The following is a 23615-nucleotide window of genomic DNA, read 5'->3' as shown; positions in this document are numbered from 1 at the left end:
CTTCTCTACCTATCCTTACGGGGAAACGGCATGATGGTTTGTTTGTTTGTTTTATTTTATTTTATGAATTGCATATATGTTGTGATATCTTTTACTGTTTGTAAACTGAAAATATATTTTTTTTAAATACGAATAAATTTCAGATAATTCTATCAGAATATTATACACAATTAAAAATATGTTTTACTTCCGCGGGAATCAACTTAGGTCTGAAGGGGTTAAATGTGAAGTATGTGAGCATGCGCACTGTGAGCCGCGGCGGGTAGGGGAAAGAAGAAGAGGTAGGTACTAGGGGTAGGTACCGGGGGTAGTTACTGACATATTTCCCTTTAAGCTTTAAAAGTATAAACCCGACCCCGCGAAATTGGTTTCATGATTTATTATTAAACTTTGGAATGAGTTTCCTACTAGATATGTAAGATAGCTTTAAAAGTTTTTGCTAAATTGTAAAAATGCTAAGAGGGGAGTTTGTGGTAGGCTTACATGCAAATCTCTAAGAATGCCTGAGGAAGCAAAACCAATTTTTGTTACCTTTAGCTAGAATTAAATACAATCAATTTAATGAGGTTTAAAAATGTATTTTTACAAATGTATAAAATAGGCCCGGCCTTTTTTATACAATTGTAAAAATCCATACGAAACGATCAAATTACGTAGAGTGGTTTTTAATTATTTTTTTCAAACGAATAACCCGTTGCTGAAAAGCTTTGCTTCTCTGTAGTTTGATTTGTTACTAGCGGACCCGACAGACGTTGTCCTGCCCGAACGTTGGCTTGCCTGCTATTATCTTGGAAAAATACTTTTCATCTAGGTACTTTTTTGTGATTAAATTCCAAAACTAAAAATTTTTGATATTAAAAAAATATTGAATTTAAGTAGGTACTTGTTTATGGTTGAATTCCAAAACATAAAATTAATATTTTTTCAAATATGACATTCTTTTTGCAAACGTCAAACTCCGGTCGTCTCACCAACAAAGGGGTCTACATAAGTAGGAATACGATTTTTAAAAATGTATTGAATTTAATATTATTTTAGTGTTACCAAAAATCCAATAAAAAGAAATAAATGAGTAGAAATTATAAGGAATTTAAGGAAAGAATCTGACGAGATCCACAAACAACAATTGTTGTTTGTAAACATTCAAAAACAAACTTTTTTTACATACAAAAAAACAACATCTTTCCATATGCAAATGCATTCTCCTCGAATGCAACCCTGGTAGATCGATGAATAAAACGTTTATGCTCCTAACTTCTTTTTTTACATTCTTGATTAAAGATTTTAATATCTTTGAACACGCACAGCGCAAAGATCTATATTTCTCTGAAAACCGCACGTAAATCATTTAAGCCGTTTGGGAGGAGTGCGGTGACATCACACGTACAAAGGAATTATATATATACAGATTATCTCATGAATAATAAATTCAAATCAGGAGGGCTCTGACACTGCAGGAATCTGATGAACGCTACTGTAGTTTCAGAAGCTAGACAATCAAGGCAAAGGGGGAAAGAAAATGAGCGCATTTCACTAACTTCTATGGATGGTGTTATGCAAAAATGTGTTAAGCCACCCAACCTCAAACAAAGGTAATGAATGTTTAACATCGGGAACATTTTTCAAAAATGTGTTCAATAGTTTGGCCTATCTGTCAATACTAATATATAAAATGTTCTTAATACAACAAAAAAGTGGGATAATACAGTTTTTCAGAACAACCCAAAAACCTTTGTTAAAACAATAACACAAAAATTAAAATACAATGTTACCTTCTTAAAAATTAATAAATTTGTAAATCTTTAATTTTTGTATTTTTTTAATACAAAGATTACAGATTTACATATGTGGGTATAAACTTTGAAAACATTGAGAAAAAAAAATTTCATTCCCTTTCCGCACCTGATGATGCATAGGACACTGCATTGGTACTCCAATCGGAGTAAATCTTCAACAATGTTTTAAGTATGCCCAAATTGAGGCATGGAAAATTGCGAATCGGTTCAGCCGGATGAATCTCATCCACACGATAAAGGTCTCAGCTCTTTTACTTCACAAAAGATGGAAGAGTTGAGGAAATGTGGTTGTTTAAACATATTCAGCAGAATGGTGATTGTTGCGCAGTATGTAAGGTGGCTACTTTAGCCAGCCAATGACAGGTCGTAAGCCCTGTAAATGCCTAGACTTCCATATCCCATCTCAAAAATTGTTTTCCCCCTCTGATGCAACAAATTGAAAGGAGTAAACCTTGTTTTTTGTTACATTAAGGTATGAAGATAGTCTTAAATAAAACAGGGACTTTATACCATGTTGTAAGAAATTGACCTGTCGAAGAATAAAAAAGCTATTTCTTATAAAATCTTAATAATTCTGATGAATCTCACAAACATTTATAAACAAGTGAAATAATCAAACGATCCAGATACTCTGCAATTTGTGTACCAATGCAGTGCCCTGTGCACCATTAGATGCAGAAAGGGAATGATGATGATGAAATAATTAAAGAAATATAAATGTTTGATGTTACACATCATGTAAAATGTTCTTTTAAATAAGCCAAGGATAGATCAAAAGTTCATTTTTGTTTCCAGAAATTCACATTATTCAATTTTAAAAATGTTAATTTATGTGAGAGTTTTTCCTTTTATTTATTTATATTAAAATTTTGAGATTCGTCGAGATTCATGAACTGTGTTAGGCTGAGACATGCATTATCGACAAAATCAAGAAAGGGGTGCTGCGTTGGTTTGGACATGTAGAGCGAATGGACAACGAAAGAACGGCAAAAAGGATCTACGATGCGAATGTTTATGGATGCAGAAAATGAGGAAGACCGAGAAAGACATGGCACTATCAAGTCCATCAAATACTTGAAGATGGACATGTCAAAAGTAGGAACAATCGGCGTGCGTGCATGAGAAGATGTATGAATGTAGAGGAAGCGAGGTCTGTATGCCAAGATAGAGTGATACGGCGTTTTATCCTCTCTGCTTTCACCTACGGGGAAACGGCGTGATCGTTTGTTTATTTGTTATATTAATACTTTAGACGTAATTTGACAAATTACTTTTTTTATCTCAGGAATTACAATTTTATTGAAAATAAACTTTAAATTTTATAATCAGTCAATAATTTATTGTCAACTTTGAGAAAAATTATTTGAATATCATCAAAATAAATATATATTTATTATTTTCACAAATTATGAATTATTAATAGTAAGTTCTGTTCCTGATGAAACTAGTAGTAGAAAAAAATACCGTTCAGTGAAAATAGTTATTACAATATTTTCACTATGCGCACGATAATTATTTCAATCAGATTGTATTTTTTAAATTAATATCCTTTTTAAACGAATGTGAATTTTTGTATTGAACTACCCTCTTACGATTTTTTGTTACGTAAAGGAAAACGTATATTCAAATTCCTTTTTTAACCTTTTTAAGTTTGATATTTATTCAATTTAAACAAGGATAATAAATCGTCCTACATGAAAAATGTGTTCATATTCTTGAAAAAGTGCGTACTGAGAACGTCTGTACGTATGTTTGAACAAGAAATTCATATATTTTGATTAAACGGAATTTTATTCCAATCGAAAACCTGGAAAACTGTGAAAAAAGATTCTCGCGGTAAATGCTCGATAAGAGGTGGTTTGGCGGTGCCAAGAACGAGAAAGCTCTAAAGAAAATGCAACAGCCTTTATATAATTTATTGATAAGCCTGATAATGCTGCTGTGGATGTGGCTCGGTTACAAACTGCAAATGCCGCTGGGTGAGATCAACCCTGCTTACCGATTTTACCAACCCCCAGGCCGCAGGCGCTTCGGAAGTCCGTCGACGATTATCCACCGACAGTATTCAGCCCAACTTTTGGAGATTGGATTAGGATCACGATTAGAATCACTCGCGTTACTATTTAAGTTATAAAACATCGTTAGAATTAAAGAAACATAAATCATTAAATTAGAAATAAAAAACTTTTTTTGTTATTTTCGTTTTATATGACTAATTTGATTTCGAACCCTTAAAAGAATCAGTCGATTTATGTGTCCTCATTTTTAACAATAATATTAAGTGCACACATTGTTTATCTGGAGTTTTATTTCTAACGTTATTAACTGAACAAAGGAAAAATACAATAAAATAAGTGCCAACAATACTAGTTGAATCTAACCGTGATATACGAATTTAATTGACATTAAATGTTGAAAGTCGCTAACAATGTTGAGTTATGACGTCGGAGTTATGTAGAAAGTCTAAATTCAGTTTGTCAGTTGTTGATGACGTGTTACGTTGCTGCGTTGGCAGGCCTGGCACACGGTGTTACAAGGGCGCGTGTATATTAAAAAATGAACGGAATATTTTTAGAGAAAACTCGAAGTTAAGTTAAATTAATCATTTATCATGGAATGTTTTCAGTCAATAGCTTTCTTGTTTCTAAAATTTTGAGATTGTTAAAACGATGACCAATTTTATTAATATGTCATATTTCTACACCAGTTTCTTGGTTGAAATTGTGGTGTTCGTATATCAGATGATTCACGAATCATAGTTTATAGTCATTTACACACATAAAAAAAATATCACTAACAATAAAGATAGGATAAAATTAGTCATTACAAGATTATAAAGATCAAAACTTATACTCTTTTACCACTTTTTTACCTATTTCTTTTCAACAAGCATTTTTAACACGGTAATTTAAACGTTTTGTTGAACACAAGCTGTTTGGAAAAGACGGTAATAAAATTATGGTATATTTAAAAAAACCTTAACTACAAATTACTCTTTTTTGGAACAAAATAGTAAATTTTATTTGCAACGAACGATTAATTGACGTTTTCAAAAGATTATATGAATCCTATTCGAAAAAAAAATAATCGATAGGCATGTATAAAAATACGTTCGATTGAAGAAGATCATCGCTCTAATTTTCTTGCCTCCTTTTTCACAGTAGTAGCCGCTCGATTGTGGAATAATCTACCCACTAATGTTAGAGACGCCCCTTCTTTATTTACATTTAAGTCAAGATTGAAATGTCACTATCTAAATATTTCAATTGTTCCTTTATCCTTCTTTTTTCCTTCCCATCCCCTCTCCTCTCTTCATAGTATAGTGTTATTTTTTTTTTTACATAAATTTATTTTTGTTAATATTTGCTTTTAAGTATTGTATAAAATTGAAAGATTCAATATGTCCATGTATTTATAGTTTTCTCAAACTGAACGGTTTGGGTAGGTAGAAAGAAATTGCCTTAAGGCAATATGCCCGCCCTTACATATATATATATTGTATATGTATATAAAGTGTCAAATAAATAAATAAGAAGAAGCTAAGATTGTATTCCAATCAGTATCGCCAACCCTACTGATTTTTCGGTAGTTTTAATGATTTTGGAAGCAATCTACCGAATTCAACTGAAATTCTACCGATTTCCAAACTATTCTTTCGATAATAAAATTGAAATATTAAAGTTTAGGTTTTATCTAAGAAATTTTGAACAATCGTCCAATTTTTTGACGCAATTAGCATGTACACTCAACAAATCTCTCTCTGGCCACCCCTCTCCCCACGCTTTCGGCTCTTGGGGGAATAATTATGTATCATGAAGTTGGTAACGTTACTCTAAGCGAGAAGAATTTCAGATTTTATAAATTAAATGTACTAGGTACCTATTTAAAACTACGCGTATTACCCATTCTAAAACATGGGCAAAAATTCAAATGAATGCATAAAGGAACGTGATCGACATTCCAAATTCAAACCAAATAAGAAATGGAGTGAATCAATAAGACCTGCATACAATGTCGTCAGAAGTATACTCCCAACTAATATCATGCAGTTTGTCGGTAAATTAGTCCGCGATATGGAAGTGGTCTCATTATTTGTATGTCGCGCAACTGCGTGAAGTATTATTCAGTTGCCCCTTTAGAACTGAGGTTTACGTCTCTATTGCCTTGCTGAGTAGTAGGTATAATATAAGCGCCAATGAGAGACTTCCATTTCCCCCTCCCAAGCTGCTGCCAAACCAACTCAAATAGTATAAAATAATAACTGGGAATAAAAACCTACGCAGACGTCATAAAAAATAAAATAAAACGCCTAAAATACCTTATTTTCTACTGTAGTGATTTTTGAAAATACATTTATATACTTTTTAGCATTGACATATTTACACATAGATAGGAATAGGTTTTTAAAATATTATGAATGTGAGTTAATATTATTTTTGCGTTCCCCAAAATCCAGTGAAACAAAATGGTTTGAAAATATAAGGGATTTAAAAAAATATTCTTATTGAGATCCACCGAAAACGAATGTTAATTGTCAACGTTAAAATACAATTTTTCTTATAAATTAAAAATAAATATCTATCTCCCATTTTTGGTACCATATGGTGTGAATAAACAAACTTAGTTACTTTAGATACGTTTTCGTGAAACTATTTTTTTAAATATTTTACTACATAGGGCGCGTCTATGCAATAAAATGGCAGTGTTTTTTAGTACATGGAAAATTTTATTCCTCCAGTTATAATTCAGACAAGTTCATAAAAAAGAGATTTAAGTTACAGCAGTTCAGTTTCATGTAGAATTATCCTCTCCAATTTAGTACGAAGATGATGTCAAAATATTAGAATGGTCATGGATACAATGACATTCACTATCCAAAATTTTTTCAATTCTTCCATCTACTGATGTTCAAACGTCGAAAATTTGTAAGTATTAAAATATTTTTTGGTAATAACTTTCTGTTAAATATGTTAAATTTTAATGACTTTATCTCCCTTAGTCCTAGGTTTATCACATCCTCCAATTCCAGAAACGTTTTTCTATATTTATTTTGTTTGTGTAAAAAAAGGTTTTTGGCTGACATATTGCTGTGTTATATTTAGTTATAAAGGTACTAACTCGCTTTGTGTCTTTGTTGTTCTTAATATGTGTGTTTATCAAAAATATTAATATTATTTAAGACCTGAAATGAGTTTTAGTAACTCCTGGGCTGGTATACCGCACGCTCCAGTGGCCGTATTATCTCGTGTAATTTACATAAAAAATACACGAGTAATACTATTTTCTCGTGCCACGAGAGTGGTTCAGAATAGCACCCCAAGTAATATAATTCATATGTAATTTATGTTTTTTTATTTTTTATTTAAACTTTTTATTGATAAACCTTAACGGGTAACATACATTAAACAAAATATTTTTACTTTTAAAATTCACATTCTACTGTTAATAATAACATTTTTAACATCTTTTGTAAAGGTTGTCTGAGTCTTTTGTTTGGTTTTGTCAGGTAGTTTATTGCATAATTTCAGTCCATGGTTTATTAGTCTCATTGTCCTTTTCTCGTATTAAAAGGTTGTATATGATATATTTCTGATATTCTTGTATTGTGTTCATGTTTACTACATTTTTTTTCAAGCTTTAAATCTTCGTCTACAATTACATCAGTGGCTAATTTATGAGTAAATTTTAAGGATTCTAGAATAAAGAGCTCAGTTACATTTGATTGTTTAGTTTGTTTAAAAAGTTTTTTAGTTGCTGTTAGATAGGGTAGGTCATATACTAACTTTAATATTTTATTTCGCTATCTCTGTAGTCTGTTTATGACATTTTGATTTGCTGTTCCCACAAGTAGTTGCATATAACATATTTTAGTTTTTACATAGGCTTCCTACATTTTTTTTTCCTTTTTTCGAACAAAGTTTTTGATTATAAAAAAAGACTCGGTTATGTCGCCACTTTTACTAATTAAATTGTTGATATGAATTGTCCATGGCAATTGTCTGTCTATTGTTAGTCCTAAGTATTAAACATTTTCAATTTCAGTTAGTCGTTCATTATTTAAGTAAGAATCTACTTCATGTAATTTTTTTCTAGATTCAAAATGGATAATATTGAATTTTTTTTCATTAAGTGTAAGTAAGTTTGAGTTTGTCCATTTAGTCAACATAGTAAGGTCTTCGTTTATGTCATTGTTTGTTAATACGTCTGTTTTATTTTTAAAGAATAGTCCAATGTCGTCGGCCTACATAATTATTTTTCCTTAAAATTATACAATGATAAGTTAAAATAAAAAATATAATAGTGGACCCAAAATAGATCCTTGTGGGACTCCAAAATTTACTGTTTGTATTTTACTTTTTTTTTCATTTACAAAGGTATACTGCTTCCGATTTGTTTAATATGATTTTAATAGTTTGCATTCTTGAGATTTTACTCCTATATCATTTTATTTTTTATCATGGTCTCAATATGTACCGTATCAAAAGCTTTTTTTAAATCTAATATTACTCCTAAGGTTGGGATTTTAGCATCCATATTTGTTTGAATATAATTAATTAAATTTACTAAGGCGGTTCCAGTTCGGTTTTTTTTCTTGAAAACCATGTTGGTTGAAGCATATTATATTGAGATTTTTTATATGACCCATTAATCGTTGATCAATTATTTATAAATAAATGAAAAATATAAAACAGTTTTTCAAATAATGATAATAGACCAATGCATTTCTATTATGAAGTTTCATATTATATGTGTTATAAAAAACCATGAAGAAAAAGACAAAATCATTATTCGAATTTTCATAATTGTCCGTATTGTATTAAATTTTCCCCTTTTACTTGGTGCCGTTCAGTTTTCTCTCTAGGAATAGTAGACGCTGCGCTTAAGTAAAATAAACTGTGAAGTTGACTCGGCGCGGGACGTACAAAACGCGTTCGGTTTGCGCATCGTGTTATATAATTCTTGTACAACGGAACTATTAGATCATTAAAAACAAGAAAAACTAATTGTTTTGTTTAAAATGTTAAAAACAGTTTTATATTGTGTTCATGAACACATTATGCGCCCTCGATACAGTATGACAGTTAAACGCAGCCGGCAAAAATCAGCGAAAAATTCAATAAAAGTCGATCTGCTAAAATAACAGTTATTTTTTAATGAAACTTAAACACACTCAGCATACACTGTTTACCATAATCTTATTAGAAGAAGAGAACGTAATACACATTTTTAACACGTCATAAAAAAATATATAGGTTTGTCTATTTGTCATTTGCAGAACGACAAACAAAGAACAATCCATATTATGTTTGCGAAAAGAAAACTACGAAACTCTTAATATTACGAAATTGAGTTATGACTATGCCTAAACCAAATTAATCGTCCTCTTTTTCTTGGTATTTATTTATTTTTATTTAAGAAGGAAAACATGAACAGAAAATATAAAAGGAAAAATAATGAAACCCACTAAACCGGCTTGTCAGCAGGTTTTTTATGTTTCCAATACAAAGAAAAAAGAAGAAATTATATAAATTTAAAAAGCAATATAAACATTATGAAAAACTAAAAACATACGTATGTTTTACACAATTTTTTTTTACAAACATTTAAAAAGATGACTGTTAACATAAAATAATAATCAATATAAAGCCTTGTTACATATTAGCCGTTTACTTATTTTTTTCTTAAAAAAATTGTCAATATTTTCTTTACAGATCGGCTTAGGAATCTTATTAAAAACGTTAGAAATTGTATAATGTAGTGTTCTTTGGCCATACTCGTTTACAAACCTCAGTACTGACAAGCCTTCACGTTGTGCTAGCCTTGTGTTGTGTGTATGTATATACCTTTTCTGGTAGTTACTATCAAATCGATATCTAGTAACAAATTTGAGCCATAGAATAGCGTTTACGGACAGGCACCCTTGCTTTTTATAAAGTTCAGATACCTCTTATTTATCAATTTTAGCTGATTTGTTTATTAATTTAAGAGCAGAGTTTTGTTAAGACTGAATTTTTTGAATGTTGGTTTAACGAGAAAGGCCTGAACTAGTTAATACCATACCTAATAATTGATTCCGCTATTGATTGATTAATAAGTCTTAATGTTTTTATTGGATCAAAATATTTTATTCTTAACATGCTGCCTATAACTGTCCTATATATTTTACATCAATATGATTAACTCTTAATTTCTTTAATAACAAGGTAATTTTCTTTTTTTTTGTAATTCCATACCACGTTAGAGGTTCAGGACAGTGAAAAAATATGCTGTCTTCCCAAAGGTGTTTAAAATGTTTTGTTTTTTTATCTTTATATTTTAGATAACAAATTTACTTTAAAGCCTCTTATTGAAAAAAAAAAACGATGTTTAGAGAATAAAAAATCACAAATTTATCTCTCCTGAAAAGTTGGGCTCTTTGAGATACTGTAGTTTACCTCTCGTATACAGTATAATAAAAAATACAATCCGAAAATGTCGCGTTTCTGCTTAATTATCATATATATCTGATTGGGATCTAATAAAAACTAATGTTGTTTGTAAACATTCACAAACAAACTTTTTTTATGCACTAAAAAATAACATCTTCACATTTTTAAATTTTTTGCATTTTCGTCGAATGCAACTCCGGTGATGAATAAAAAAAAACATTTAACTCCCAACTTTTTTAACTGAATAAATTGAAGATTTTAATAACCATAAACACGCTCTTGACAAAGATCTATATTTCGCTGAAAACCGCACGTAAATCAGTCCAGTAGTTATTAAGGTCACACAAACGAACATTGGCTTTATGTATATAGAAAAAGAAGCGTGTGTAGCTTCGAAACCAGTCGGTAGAAAAAATAAATAGTAAGTGGCAAAAAACATTTATGTTTATTTTATCATAATGAATAACCACAAAGTTATTGCTTTAAATATAAATTTAACTTAAAAATATACTTAAAATTGAACAAACCTTCCCAATTCGACATTTGAACAATATATTACGTCGAATTGATTTAAACATTTAATTTTGTAAAAATCATAAAAGTATTATAATTCATTTTAAAATCCGATTTCCAGTCACGTAGTCCACACGGCGCGACCATCCCTATTAAAAACCGTATTTTCGAATTGCGTCACATTTCCCGCGCAATTTTCGCGAGCCCAAGTTTGCAGGCTCTCCTGCTGATAACGCCGGCGGTGGGGCGGACCGGGCAGAAGAGGTGGTGAACGCGGACGGGTGGGGGTGCCCGCCTTCATTCCGCCGCGGGCCGCGTGATGGGCGACACCTCATAACCTCAGCTGCCGCGAACATAACCTCAAAGTACCAAAACAAACGAACCGGTGCATGGCGCGAACGGCGAGGTTCGAATTAGAAACGTTGCGATTTCGAATTCGACGTTTGGTTCCTAATTTAAAAAATAAGGCATAAAACTAAACGAGATTTGAATATAAGCAAGTACCATAAATATATATTTTTTAATTCACAGCAATTTGCGCTGCATATAAACTTCGTATTAAATTTGATGTATTTTTGATAAGGCCCAAGTGTCGTTAAAAATAAATAAATATTTTGAATTGACACTACACAGACATAACACATCACTCATTTACAAACTCAAACAACATTACATTAAATATAATCTGTTTATATCTACACAAAGACGGTGAGTCATGTGCTTGACAATCTTGTATTTTGACAAGTTCCACTCCAAAGCTGCTTGCACTTGTGTGAAATATTGATAAAACACATTATACTAATGCTACTAATTATTTAAATACAACTTCACTTCAACAACAACAACATTCGCCATTATTTTATTATTTATCTAAAAATCAAAATTATTTTTAATTTTATGTTGTGTAATTCCATAATTTGTAACGTGTTTTTGAATATGAATAATTTGCGTATTGGCGGGCTCCGTGGTGTAGTGGCTAATAAACTTGACTTGACCGCCGGAAGGTTCCGGGTTCGATTCCCGTTGTGAAAACAAAAAAATTAAATGTGATTTTTCTCAACCCAGGATCTTTGATTCACCACTGTAATTGGGCCTTATGGCCTGTTGTAGTCTAAAAAAAAAACAATAAATATATAAATATGAATAATAATAATAATTACGGGTTGGTGTATACGGCACTGTCCGCACAATTTTGAGTTAATCATATTTTTTTAAAAACAGTCATGCCACAATGACTTTTCAATTATAAAGTATTTTTAATCGCTGTTTTTTTAAATATATTACCTTACTGCATTATTTGCAGAAGCGCAGTGAACCAAATTCAAAAACATTTTAAATATCAAAGGGTTCCATTCTTTATTCAAATTTTTGACAGCTGTCAAAAAATAATTGCTTTGAGATTTTCAATAAAATAAACGGGTTTAATTAAAGTGTATATTTTGCATTCATTAAGTTGAAATATTTTAATTGCGTATTAATATTAATGAATAGTTAATGACTCATGTATGTAATTAAATATTTTCAATTGACCTAACACGTTTAAAAACCATAAATAATGTGTGTTTAGAAATTAATTAGAAAATTAATGGAATCTTGTTATTACTAACAATATTATAAAAAAATATTTTATAGAAAAGCAAATTAAAAACTGTTCAGATCATAAACCTTTAATACGTCATTAATTTTAGAAGTTGCATTGGTATCAAATAAGCGATTGAAAGCCTTGCGCAGTTCGCAATAAGGTTCGTTCTGCGCATGATCCACTTGTGACCTTTCGCTTCCATTACATCAGTCATAGTCTGTTTCACACGGCAATATAAAAACGTCATAATTTGTTGGATAGGTTTAATCTAGTGTGAAAAATCGCTAGTCTAAGAAAAACGGAAAAAGTATTGTGAATAGGTAACGAATCAATTGTCTCCTGATAAAATATTTTAAAACGTTTTCTTAATAATGAAAAGTGACGCTTTGTTGCGAATCCGCTACATTGTTTCAAGTCAAGTGTGAGAACATTAAAAAAATCTTTAAAGGTCGTTTACACGTAGACAATACAATATTGTTTTATGGACTCGACTATTGTCCACGTGTAAACAGCAATTTGTAGAACAAAACATTTATTTATTTATTCATATTTCTTTCCATTTTAAACTACAATTAATAATAAAAATAATGTAACCTCACTCACTAGTGCTGTGGACACTTGACAATATACTTTCTTTTTTTAAAAATATTTTTACATTTGAGAATAAACAAAGAAGACTAACTTAATAAAATAAAGATAGTCAACAAAATGTTCAAACAGTTTTAAACTTTACGTATTTATGTTTATAATTAATTTATGTGCATTTATCTTATTTGTATTACAAAACGCACAATTGAAGAACAAAAACATAACTTAAGCTATACAATTTTAAAACAGTTGATTAGTATTGGTTTGGGCGAATGAGAAAATCCATTTTACACCTACCTCGCTCCACTATCCATTTTTATAGCCTTTTTGAACATTTTGTCGTTACTAATTGTTTTAATAGATAGTTGAAGTTGGTTAAAGATTTTAATTGAATAATACTCAAAATCCCTTTGTCCGAAAGTGGTATTGTTTGTATTTGTTTAAGTTGTCTTTGTGTTGAGGATCTAATGATTATATTATTTGAATGTGATGTGTTGTTCGAAGACATTGTTACGAAGATAGACAGGCGGGGTAACTCCGCGAAATAATTATTACTCCCACCACCGCGCGCGGTCGTATTGTCCTCGTGCGAACGCGCGCGGGCAGGACCTTGTGACAATAGCGTTTTGCTCGATGCGTGCGCATCGCTGCCGAAAATGGAAGTAGAAAAATATCATTTTTATTATTTAGTTCGTTGTTTATCAGGATGTATTAGAATTGTTAAATCCGAATACATCTTGATATAAAATAAATAGTATTTTTCATGAGCTCGCTCGTAATAAACGCCGTCATGTGTTCATTTTCAAAGCGCCCACGTGTGAACTGCAACTGAAGTTTCGTTTGTCCGGCGTTCTGTCCTGCGCGGTTGAAGTTGTTCACGAGACAATATTGTCATACTTATTGTATTGTTCACGTGTAAACGATACTTGATTGTTTCACGGTTAAAATTTCTCTATTGTAACAAAAACATATCGATAAATTATTTTACATTGTTTTATACTTTTAAACGGTATTTTTTTCAATTTGAAATAAAAAATTTATATTTGAATCATTTTATGGTTATTCATTTAATAATAAAAATAATAATAATTAGATTTTAAGAACTTATTTATTTATTTGTTAATTTATTTATTGATACTTTTACAATGTTTGTATTCTTTTTTTATACAGAATAATGTTCCCTTACTGGGGTTTCCGTGCCGAGGGAAACATTTAACAAACAGTGAAACATGCCTTAAATGAGTTATTTAACAAAGTTAACATAAAAATAAAAAAACGTAATTAATCTATTAAACCTAATTATCATTAACATAATGAGCAATATAAACTAAAATAATCATAAAAAACAAAACCAATTTATGTAGACCAAATTTCATATTCAGTACACAAACTTTACCTATTTGGCTTGATTCACTCATCGATCCGTGCGCAACCCACCTCCACTATCCATTTCTTAATAGCAATTTTATCTTGTGAGTATTTACTTATTGTCCTTATGGATAATGGAAGTAGATTATACACTTTAACCAAGTATTAGGCCAATGCTCTTTGACCGAAGGTTGAAGGTTATTAATTAATAAAAAAATAAACTCCTGTCTAATTTTTAAAGTAGGTGCAAATGATCAAATTTCAACCCCCCCTCACCCCACACTCCATAACACAAACACAAAATACTACATGACGCAAAGACTAGACTTATTACATCCATTTGCATTAGTTTTAGTATTTAGTAGACACTGGTAAAATTATAAAATAGGAAAATATTAATAATAATTAAACTTTTATAAGAAAGCTTGAGTAGCGGTTTTAAATAAATAGAAGGTTATTTTTTATTTTTTTTCATAATTTGTAATAATTTCGAAAGGTATTTCGTATGCATTTTTTAAATCTGTTTTTGTGAAGTGTAGTACCTACGATCTCCGCCATCAATCATCGTCAATCTGGCAGCACCGTGCGTGTGATCTGAGAAAAATTAAGTGATTCTAAATTTAAATATTCCGTGACCTTGTAGTGACTTCCGCCTACGGAAAATTGTGAAAAAACGAATCGGAGCGTACGATTCAGAACTCAAGGTAAAAATATTAATTACTAACGTAAACAAATAAATTTAATGTGCAAATAAAATTGCGAGTTTTTGTGATTTATTATCGAGTGACATTGACGTGACCTTTACAGGAAGTGAAATAAATAAATTAAATGGCAATATCTTTGACATTTGATGTATTTATTTTGTTTCATGGATGTGATAATAACAAGATAGGTTATAAACCGTAATTTAATGTTGTTTTTGGATCTTGGTGCTCTGCCCTCGTTCGCTTGGAATTCTTTACACTTTTTCTGGACATTTTAGACATTTTAAAAGTGCCCAGTATAGTATGGAGGCGAACCACCACCCGGGAACAGAAGTCGACGTTTGCAAAATGTTTGACCAGTATTTATATAAGGTAAGACGTTTCAACAATTTCAAAACAACAAACCAAATGCTTCTTTTTTGCAAATAATAATATCGTTTAAGGATAAAGACAAGCCAGAAAAGCTACATAAAAGGGATTTTATGATTAGTTCTTTTATCCAAATTAATTGCATTGATTACTCCCAATTATGTATATAATCAGAGGAATAATACCCCATTTATGTATAATAAATTAAATGTTTTACCAGTTAAGGGTATTTTATGGAGCAAAATTATTATCCAACAGACGTTCAGCTCGATATATAAAAATAAATTAGAACACAGCTATCTAACAAGATTTACATCTGTTGATGGCCTAGTAGTACCAAAATTTCAAAATAAATATGGACAACGTACGTTGGATTATATTGTTCCAAAAGTATTTAATTTGTTGCCACTTGACATGAAAACATGTCATAGTAAAAATAAAATTAAGTTTCTATTACGTAAGTGGTTAGTAGATAAAACGTTCCTATATTGATTTATTATTTATGTAATACATTTTTAAGATTTTTTATTTTTTATTTTTAATTATTATTTTTTTTTTTAATATTTTTTTTTTATATAAATATAATTTTTTTTTATTCCTCATTGAATACATTTTTTTATTTTTCTTTTCTTGTATTACTTTCTTATTTCATTTACATTTTTTAGATCTTAATTTTAATATGTACTTTTAATTTTCTTATTAATTTTTGTTTCTTCTGTAGATATGAATTGAATTTCTCGATTTACTTTACTTTGTTTAATTTATTTTTATCTTGTTTTGATTACATTTATGAGCACACACTATTTATATATGTCTGTTTTTTTTTTTTTTGCTTATATTTTCTTTCTTATATTTAAAATATATTAAAGTAAATTACTATTCTTTAATTTTAATTGTATTATTTTACTCTATTTTCTTACATAAAAATTTTTTTAAAAATCTTCATACTATTTTTATGTTTATTATTTTATACGTATACAGTATTATGTCTGTACTCTTATTATTTGATTATTAATTAAAACTAATGTCTGAGCATCCGATGACAAACTATTATTGAATAGTTTATCGGGACAAAATATATCTTAATACTTTGTTTTTTTATAATGTATTAATATTGTAATAATATGTATATTTTATTGAACTCTATAAAACTAAAAAATAAAAAAAAATTAAAAAAAATTATAAATGCGAGAGTGTGTTAAATTGTTTGATTGTTTGTGTTTCTTTCACGTCTCAACGGAGCGCTCGATCGACATAATTTTTTTGCATAGGAATAGCCGAAAAGGTAATAAGTAAAATGTGGTACTTATTTTTCGTCCCCAATTTTAATTTCATTATTGACATTATTTATAAACATTTTTTATATTATTACATGACTCACGGAGCCAATTTATTTATTTATTTTAAAGAAACAAACAGTCGACAATGATATGATAACATTTTTTTTCAAATACGGTTTGAAGACAAACCAGCGAAGTTTCTAAATAAAAATCATACATATTATTAAATTGCGTTATTTTTTTTTATTTTATTTTTTATTTTATTATTTTTTCACGCCCATAAGGCTTTTACATACATGAAAATTTTACAAAATATAAGTATATAAACAACATTAAATTTAAAAAATACAATATAAAGCAACAAAAGATAGAACGGTGTTAAGAAGTAAAGTTGGTATAAAAAAGAAGATGAGTATATAAACAGCATAGATTTAAAAAAAAAAACACAATATAAAGAAATAAAATAAAGGAACAAAATAAAGGAACAGTGTTAAGAAGTATAGTTGGTATAAAAATAAAAAGATGAGTGTATTAACAACATAAATTCAAAAAAAAAAATATATAATATACTGTAATAAAATATAGAACTGTGTTTTAAAGTTAAGTTGGTTTTAAAAAAATTAAAGAAATATATATATATTTCTATTTTTTTTAATAAGCTAAAGAAATACAATTAAAGGTTTAAAGCAGCTAGGTACATAATGTTATAAAATACAATATGAACAGAATATTAAGTTCTATTTGATAAGGAACATATACATTGATATTTAAAATTTACAAGACTCACGCTAAAGACATCGATGTTGTTAGCATATTGGTTCGCGAGTACATGCATCCGCATTACTGGCGAATTCGCGCTGTAATTGGTCGATGATGGACCGCAGTAGAACAAAGTATTACATCGGGTAACTCGACCAGGCACTCGCACATTAATCAAATTGATAAGTTCACAACAATCGAACATCGACATTATTATTTTAAACAAAAAAAGCAAGTCATTTAATTTTCGTCTGTTTTCTAATGTTTGGATGTTTAAATAATCATTTAAGTATGAGTAATTTATGTATTCAATCGGTATACTTAATTTAAAATTGATAAAACGCAAAAATTTATGCTGAACTCTTTCGATGTCCTTAACATGAACCCTGTAATGCGGTGACCATATAACTGAGTTATACTCGAGTTGACTTCGCACTAGGGCAATATACAATGTTTTCATTATGTTTATAGACTCAAAATCCCGTATCGTTCGCAGCAAAAATCCCAAGGTTCTCATGCTCTTATTTGTAATGTTTTGTATATGTTTAATAAAACTCAGTTTTTCGTCAAAAAGAATACCTAAGTCTGTCATCTCTGTAACTTTTTCTAAAGGTGAAGAATTTATTTTATACGTGAAAACGATGGGATTTCTGTTGCGGCAGAATGTCATAATTTTGCATTTTTGAATATTAAGAAATAAATTATTTTTTTTACACCAATTATACAAATTATTAATATTTGATTGCAGAGTTTCACAATGATTAATGTCCGATATTTTTTTAAATATTTTAATATCGTCCGCAAAAAGCAAAACTTCGACATCATGGAAACAGGATGTAATGTCATTTACGAACATTAGAAAAAGAACAGGCCCTAGGTGACTGCCTTGTGGAAGACCACTAGAGGCAGAAAAACAGTCTGATTTTACATTTTTGATTTTTACATATAGATACCTGTCAGATAGATAAGCTCGAAACCAATCAAGGATAGTTCCACGAAAACCCAAACCATACAGCTTACTTAGTAATATTTTGTGAGAGACTTTGTCAAACGCCTTAGTAAAATCGGTGTATATACTATCAACTTGATTTTTATCATTAAAGGCTTCCGATATGTAATTATGGTAAAGAATTAGGTTTGTGGCAGTTGACCGCGCCTTTATAAAACCGTGTTGTTTAGTGTCTATTATATTTGAGACATCATGTTGAATTTGGTCAAGTATGAGTGACTCAAAAAGTTTGGGTATGACTGATTGGATGCATATAGGACGGTAGTTTTTAATATCTGAGTCGTCCCCCTTTTTAAAAATTGGAGTTATATAGCTAGATTTCCATTTGGAGGGAAAACATCCCATTGACAATAGTTTATTGAAAAACGTGGTGAGAGGTTCAGCTATAACTGAGGCACATTTTTTGAGAAAAATAGGCGGAACATTATCAGGACCTGCTGATTTATTTTCATCTAAAGAGAGTAGTCTCTTCTTACAAGACAACATATTAATTTTACAGTTTGAAAGCGTAATTGTTTTATCAAAAGTAAAAGTTGGAATCTTATCATCTGGAATAGGTTCATCATACACTTCCTTAAAGAAATTTGCAAAAAGGTTTACAATATTTTCAGTGCCATTCACTAATTTTCCATCTAGATGCATAGCACTTGGATATTCGAAATGAGAATTGTTTAATTTTTTTATGTAGTTCCAAAGATTGTTTGAGTTTAACGCCGAATTTTCCATACTCTTTACATACGATTTAAAGCATATCTTGGAAAGCGTTTTACATTCGTTTCTTGTTTTGGAAAATTCCTGATAATCATGAATACTCCGACTTTGCTTAAATTTTTTGTGTAGTACTTTTTTTGAATTTAGTAAAATTTTAAGTTCAGCGGTAAACCACTTTGGATAGTTTATTTTAAGTTGATACTTGGGGACAAAGTTATCTATAGAATTAAAAATTATGTCATACATATGGCAAATAGATATTTCTGTATTATCATTATTTAAAAAAGTCCAGTCAGTTTTAGAAAGTTGATTAATAATTGAATCAAAATCAGCCTTTTTGTAATTTAAAGAAATATCAGTGTGTTTTGAACAGGTTTCGTGTAAATATAATGTTAATTCAAGAGGAGGGTGGTAATCATCAATTGGCAAGATCGGATCAACGCTCTTTTCAACATTAAGGTTAGCATAATTTGACAAAACTAAATCTAGCAACTTATTTTTCACGTTATAAATAAAATTATGTTGATAAAAATTTAAAAAGTTAATAATGTCCAGTATTGGTCGCGCCCGATCGTTCTCACTTTCACTATGAATATAGCCACTCTCACTATTTCCCCACGACAAGTTGGGAAGGTTGTAGTCACCAAATATAATTAGTTTGTTGTTAGGGTATTTTGAACACAAAAACTCGATGTCTTCACAATGCCTCTGATAATTTTCTGAATCTGTAAGTGGTGGAAAATAGACACATCCAATTATGAATTTTTCAAAAGCTGTGCTCACTTGAAATTGCGTTATAACAAAAGGATGTGTTTATGTGTATTTTTATGAGAGTAATTGTAGATGTGTGTTTATGTGTATTAGTGTGGGAGTAAGTGTTCTTTATTTAAATGATTTGTCTGTAAAGATTATCATCATTAAAACATATGATTACACTATTTGTGTTATGATAATTACTACTTACTTCGCTAAAAGGAACGATGCATTATCTTTTTAAATAATAACTTTTAGAAAAATAAAGCAAAAAAAAAAAATAATTACGCGATATCGCAATTTCATACAAGAAACAAACAAAAAATAAATACCAAACAGAAACACCCAAATTCAAAATAGAAATTTGTCATCATAATGATTCTCTTTTCGCACCTAATAGTGCATAGGACACTGCATTGATACACCAATTGCAGCGTATCTTGATCATTTTTGTTACATTGATGTAAGGTGATCAGTCTTACGCTTCAGGTACCAGTCCAGGGACTATAAAATATTCCAGTGTAAAAACAGACTTTTAAATAATGTTTCATATTAACCGTGCCGGGAATTGAACCTGAGACCCCTTGCATGGTAGGCAAATGCGCTGACAAATGAAATGTTCGTAGTCGAAGATGTTCACGAATCTGGGACAAAACATCAGTGGTGAACTGTGATTTTATTTACAGGTAAGCCATAAAAAAAATAGTTTATTTGTACCTATACATAATAGGTACATAGTAAATCACCTATGAAATCAACTCAAACGACGTAACCTCGTGATATATTATATTGTGTAGCTATATTATCCATTAATTTAACACTTAACTTCTATAAAAGTTTATAAAAAATAGCACAAGGAATTCAGTCAGTATTAAGTGTTCTCATTACGATCAAAATGTCAACTGACCGATTTGTTCTAGAAATTAATAATGCCAAAAACGGTCGCGTCGAGCGCCACATGTGTTGCGAGTCATATGTCAAAAAATAATCTCAAAGAAAAATAGAAAAAATGTTTTGGACACTGTTTTCCAAATCGAAAATCCTTAAAGAATTTGTGTAATCCTGCAAGTTTACTCTAGGAGAAAAATCCTCCCACTGGGTTTAAAATGTTCAAAATATAGTACAATTATTTGTATGAAGAAATAAGCTGAAGTAATTGGCTAGTTTCTTGGCTCATTGCTGGCGCTGGGCGCGCTTTACTAATTTATTTTTTTTATTTGGAGAAAAATACAAATCGTGGCAATGATTTATAAGAAAAGGCAATTATTTGCTTGTTTTTCTATAAATAAAGTTACCGTAAAACATTATTATGGATATTCAAATATAATGGTAAGCTGCGCATGATCGCTTCTATACACGGTTCGCCCCTGCAAGACATATATCATGTATTATCTATTTTCCACGTGCTAACGATACTCAGCATTGGCTGAAATTTGTCTTTGGCTACTGAATTTTACTAAATGGAGACAACTATGATTTTTATTCTAATTTTTTTGTTATCGCGTACTGGGTAAAACTTAAATTTAGTACTCGTAGAGCTACATAGATTTTACGGAATGTGATACTTATTGTGTTTTTTTTTAACATTCACGCTTTTATTTTATCGTATTATACAGTTGTGTGAGAATGCTGAACTTGATCTAACTAGTGCCAGCTTATTAGGTATCCAATATTTGATATAGTACTCAGTACTCAGACAAACGGTACAAAACAAACGCTATCGTCATTCATTCGTTTCGCTTATTCTGTTGAATCCGATTAAATTATTTATCTGATTTACAGTCATTCTGACTGACAGTTACGAAAAAATAATAATTTTATAAAAATGTTTTACCATAGGGATGGGAAACATTTTTATTAAGCTAATGTCGAAGTGCAGGCTTTAACAAGTCTTATGGTTGTATCAATGGCTAATTATTAATATACAACATTATTTTTGGTACGTGTACACACACAAATCTGGATTTTCTCCCAAGGGGGAGTAGGTATATTTTTATTTATATCCCTACAGAGATGAGGTAGAATTTTTTCAAATTCAGGATTATGGATATTCGAGCGTTTACAGGGCTTATGACCTGTCATTGGCTGGGTTAAGTGGCCACACGTACCAAAAATAATGTTGTGTAATAAGATCTGGTCAAATATAAGTAAAAATAAATTGCAGAGTAATCTGCAGGCGATTGCTAGTACTTAATTTAACTCGGAAAGAGTCTTAACTACATAAAATAAAGTAATCTGCTTAATTAAAATACTTAACTTCAATATCAATACATAGATGGCGCTCCAACTCGCTTGTGGATGGTTTCTCAAATCGTAACATAAATACAAAAATCAAAAATGTTACCTGGTGTGGATATTCGCTAATAAGCGGAGTGGGGAATGTTGTAGTACTTAAAGTGGCCACTTAACCCAGCCAATGACAGGTCGTAAGCCCTGTAAACGCTCGAATATCCATAATCCTGAATTTAAAAAAATTCTACCTCATCTCTGTAGGGATATAAATAAAAAAACTATTAATATGTTTTAGCATCCATATTTGTATTTTTTCAAGCGGTCAAATACTGAAACTTAAACTTGTATTATTATGCACATTTCAGTAAATTATTTAATCTACCAGAACACCTCCTAAACGCGTTTTTTTATTTCTCCTTATTTTGGAGTTTTTTTGTTTTTTGCGCCATAACAGGTCAAGAGACCCAATAACAGTGATGAATTACATCACAGAGCATCAAGGCTTGAGGACAATCACAGCTTGCCCACCACATACCACACACCGCTTCTGAGTCTTTGACGGTGCCCACATACGCGGAAAATTTGCCCGTTGTCAAACGAGAAAAGCTACCCGAAGAAATTTTCTGTAATCTAGTAGCCTAAGCATCTAGAATAGCTCAAAGAAAGTAATCCAAAAAACAATCACACTTAATTTTTGTGTTCTCACCGGGAGTCGAACCCGGAACCATCCGTGCGTGAGTCAAGCGTCTTAACCACTACACCGCGGAGACCGCCATTATACTCGTCATCATCATTTCATCAGAACCCATGGGGCACAGCATTGAAATTCCAATTGCATGGCATATGGATAGATTTTGTCAAATGAGGCAAGGCGAACAGTCTTAAGTTTTATGTTCAAACGTTTGTAGACAAAAAACTGGATCTCTCCACCGAAGGAGTCATTAAGATTTACAAATTACAGCAGGGATGGAAAACACTTTAGATAAGTAAATATAGATGTCTAGGCATTTACAGGGCTTGTGACCTGTCATTGAACTAAAACCAACTGGTCCAAGAAGATGTTTAAAAATAGGGAAATTGTTTTCCGGCGTTGCTTAGTATGTGAAATAATTCATTCGGATGAATCTCTTCACAGCAATAAAGATTTTAGCTCTAACTTCACTCAAATAAAAAAACAGAATTTTGGAAAAAAGTTGATCGGAACCAGCATGAACACGATCACATACTAGAGAAAAGAACAAAATTAGACTTCCATTTAGGAAAAAGACAAAGTCACAAAATTCAATTTTATTTAAAGCAATTAAAAAGTATTACGAAATGGAAAAAAATATTTATGAAGAAAAAAACATATCAAAATTTAAAATAATGGTCAAGACATATGTGATAAACAATTTATAAATTAAATATATTTGCAATGTTATTATTAGAACGCAAATAACAATATCTATGATATGTGTGCCCTACTTTAAGATTAAAATAAAAAAATAAAATTAAAAAAAAGAATCAACAACTAGAAGAATAT

This window comes from Micrasema longulum, unplaced genomic scaffold (assembly GCF_059751315.1).
Source record: "Micrasema longulum isolate JH-2025_06_02 unplaced genomic scaffold, ASM5975131v1 h1tg000058l, whole genome shotgun sequence".
Lineage (NCBI taxonomy): Eukaryota > Metazoa > Arthropoda > Insecta > Trichoptera > Brachycentridae > Micrasema > Micrasema longulum.
The sequence above is the reverse complement of the archived record's forward strand: the minus strand, read 5'-3'. Positions refer to the sequence as shown.